Source organism: Amaranthus tricolor, chromosome 17 (assembly GCF_026212465.1).
Source record: "Amaranthus tricolor cultivar Red isolate AtriRed21 chromosome 17, ASM2621246v1, whole genome shotgun sequence".
In the NCBI taxonomy this organism is placed as follows: Eukaryota; Viridiplantae; Streptophyta; class Magnoliopsida; order Caryophyllales; family Amaranthaceae; genus Amaranthus; species Amaranthus tricolor.
The window spans coordinates 7,347,312-7,351,698 of record NC_080063.1 but is presented as its reverse complement, the minus strand read 5'-3'; positions in this window follow the sequence as shown (position 1 = coordinate 7,351,698).

Below are 4,387 nucleotides of genomic sequence, written 5' to 3'. Positions count from 1 at the left end.
AATAAGCAAATTAATATAAAAAATTCAAAAGAATAAGCAACTTTTAAATTTATTTTCCAAAATAAGCATTTTTTGCCCATAACACAAGTTCGAGATTGTTGCTGTTACTAACAGAGAACAAAGAAACTTGGTCAAAAAAGTCAAGGTCTTTGTTCGCTGTTAGTAACAGAGAACAGAGATTTTGACCATTTTTTACCAAGCTTCTTTGTTCGCTATTATTAACAGCGAATAATTATAAGGCTCTATTTTCTTGTTCCAATTTTATTTTTCATTATTTGTGATAACTTATGAGGAAATTGAAACCAAAAAGGGCAAAATTCAACTTAAATATTTTTTTCATATAAAAATTTTAAATTTAAATTATTTTTAAAGTAGTGATTGTTATCAAGACAGTTTATGATTTTTTAAGGCAATTATATATATATATATATATATATATATATATATATATATATATATATATATATATATATATATATATATATATATATATATATATATATATATATATATATATGGCAGTATTATGAAAAATTAAAAACAAAAAATTGAAAATAAGAAAAATTGAATTTACTTTTTTGTTGTCAGTTTTTAAAATTATTATAAATTTGATTAAATTTTTAATCATTATAGGACATATAATATCATATGACATTAAAAACGTAAAAGCCTAAATTATAAAACGGGAAATTTGCAAAAAAACACCTTTTAAAACCCCTTTTTTGCAAAGAAACACCTTTTATAATTTTTTTTTGTAAAAAAACACCTTTTAAGAGACTTTTTTTAAAAAAAGACACCTTAAATCAGTTTCCGGTGACTTTTGTCAACTTTCCGGCGTTGACTATGCCAGTCAACGCCGGAAAGTTGACAAAAGTCACCGGAAACTGATTTAAGGTGTTTTTTTTTAAAAAAAAGTCTTTTAAAAGGTGTTTTTTTACAAAAAAAATTATAAAAGGTGTTTCTTTACAAAAAAGGGTTTTAAAAGGTGTTTCTTTGCAAATTTCCCTTATTATTATTATTATTAATTTTTTTAAAATTTTTTTTTATATAATAATAAAAATAAATTTTTTTTTAAAAAATAATATTAATAATAAAAATAAAAATAAAAATAAAAACAAAAATTTAAAAAAAAGTTAAAAAAAATTTAAAAAATTTAATAATAATAAAAAAAATAAAAAGTATAAAAAATATAAAATAACAATAATAATAATTTAAAAAAATAATAATAATAATAAAATTAAAAATAAAAATTAAATTAAAAAAATATTTTTTTAAAAAAAATAAGAATAATAATATTTATTATTCTTATTATTATTATTAATTTTTTAAAATTTTTTTTAACTTTTTTTAAAATTTTTGTTTTTATTTTTATTTTTATTTTTATTATTAATATTATTTTTTTAAAAAAATTTTATTTTTATTATTATATAAAAAAAATAAAAAAAAAAATTTTAAAAAAATTAATAATAATAATAATTAGGGAAATTTGCAAAGAAACACCTTTTAAAACCCTTTTTTGTAAAGAAAAACCTTTTATAATTTTTTTTGTAAAAAAACACCTTTTAAGAGACTTTTTTTTAAAAAAACACCTTAAATCAGTTTCCGGTGACTTTGGTCAACTTTCCGGCGTTGACTGGCATAATCAACGCCGGAAAGTTGACAAAAGTCACCGGAAACTGATTTAAGGTGTTTTTTTTTTAAAAAAATTCTCTTAAAAGGTGTTTTTTTACAAAAAAAATTATAAAAGGTGTTTCTTTATAAAAAAGTGGTTTTAAAAGGTGTTTCTTTGCAAATTTCCCTTATAAAACATCATACTAATACTAAACCGATGTTTAGATTACGAGTATGTTTAGCAACAATAATAGAGAAAAAGAGTACTAATCTAGAGGACCATTTGGCTTGGGATGTTAAAAGAAATAATGAAAGGAGACTTTTCTACGAAGATGGCACATCATTTGCATCTTCGGCCAAGCATATACCTTCCTACATCTCAAGGACATTGTTCTTGTCTTTCCTGCTTTTGAGTTAATAATGATTGAAGTGGACTCTTTCTAGTTTTCACCTAAGTTGCACTGAAACGGACACGGACACGACACGGGTACGGAAAAACGCCAACTTAAAAATGGCGGACACGGGGACACGAAAATGGTAATATAATAAATATATCAAATTAAAGATAATTTTACAATCTTTCATTTGATATTTGTAAATAAACACTTTAAAAACATAAAACTCATATAAAATGCAAATAAGTACCAAATAAACAACATGAGTATTTAAAAATAGTCATACAAAATACTGAGCGGATCAAAAAAATTAGTTTATTATTAACAATTTGTTATTATTATTCCATATTTTCTACAAAAATTCCAAATGGAAGAATAAAAAATATTTGGATGTGATCCTTTGAACTCTCTATTCTCTTCCTCAGATTAAAACTTGTTTTACAGTCCAACCACTATTTGTATTCAATACCCTCATTTATTAGCCTACCACAAACAAAGCCTCTTACAATCCCATCCATTTCGATTTTCGATTTTCAATTTTTGTTTTCTGGGTATTATTTAATTTCCATAAAAAAATACCCGTATAATAAACTAAATAAAAAATAATTTTTATAGAGAGAAAATAAAAACAATTTGTAGAGAGAAAGCTTGCTTAATTCGCGTATCCGACTTCGAGTGTTTGTCTGTGATGGAGGAGCAGCTGTCGGTGGCGGTGGCGCGGTGGAGGTGGAGGAAGAGGTGTAGAGTTTTTAGGGTTAGAGGAGTGAGAGGTTGAGAGCAAGAGAGGGAATTGCAATTGAGAGGGAAATGGAATTCGAGAACCTTCTGCCTGCTGTAGTACTCAGTTTTCAATTTTTTATTTTTTTTATTTTTTTATTTTTTTTAAATAACACACGTGTCCCTTGCCGTGTCCGTCGCGTGTCCACATGTCCGAAAAAATATTAAAATATTGGACACTTCATTTGGCGTGTCGGACACGGATTTTCGCGTGTCCGTGTCCGACACGTGTCCGACACGCGACACGCGAGTTGACTGCCGTGTCCGTGTTTCGCAGGTTTTCACCATAGAGTTCTAGACGTATCAGCACAAGTGTTCAAAATAAATTAAATGATTAGACATTTATATGATCTTATGACTGAATTTAATTTCAAAGTAAATTTAAAGTAATGTAAAAAGCAATTCGGACATAAAACTCGATTTTAAACCTAACCGTAATACCTATTTTAAATTTATTCCAATAAACCAAATAAACACCTCTAAATGTAAGTTAAGAGTGCAGCTATTTAGAGCCTTAAATAATAATTATCTAAATCTTTTAAATAATTAATTTTTTAAAACCATTTTCATTTAATTTGAACGATTTGTTATAAATATAAAAAGTAACTTGATTAATATTCTTGTTCATTCTATTTTAATATTCTCATAAGTTTAATGTTTTCATAAGTTTAACAGTCCTGTTCATTCTATTTTAATTTTCTTTTTTTTTTTTTACAAAATTTATATCAATGCGTTACTAGAGATATTGTATGATCGAAGTGGTAATAAAATTTTATAAAAAATTTATGATTAAACTTTCACCGTCATGAAAACGATATAGTATATTTTATGAAAATTTACACAACATAGTATTCTCATTACCACCATTATTTAATACTAACAATCAAATCATATAAGTTTTATATTTAATGTTTTTTAACAATTTCACTTAATTACTTCATCTATTAATAATTCTCTAATTATTTTCTAAGGTAGATGTTACATTTCTAAGGTAGATACTCTTCAATCTTTCGTCCATCTTTATAAGGTTATTCTTCCCAATAATATTGAGGTGTTTTAAGTTAATTATATGTGAATATAATGTTATTTGTAGTGATTGAGTGGACTGGTGAAGAATTATGAGATATTATTTGAATTGTTAGATGATTGTGTGTAGTATGAAATTGATTATAAATGTAAAATTATAGGGTTATATATTTAATTAGATTTAATTGCAAATTTGAGTTTCAAGTAAGATGCATTTCTTTCTATTATATGATTTATATGCAAGTAAATCACTAAAGTAGTAGTATTGTGCTCATATTTAATGCTTTATCTTCCAATAAATTCAATTCTCTACACATGTATAAAATACGTAAAAGAAAATTAATGAAGAACTTATTTTTAAAAAGAAGACAAATAACTAAAACGTTTAAGTGAAAGTGTGGGTCTGATCGTTGCTAATTCAATACTGAAACTGATTCTGAAACAACAGTAAAAGATTGAAAAGAAATGTGCAGTAAGTTCTAATAAGAATGTATCCATATTTCGTAATACAATGGATGACCCTTTATGTAAGCACACCCAGCTAATGTATCCTATTTACCAAATCTTACAACCAAAAC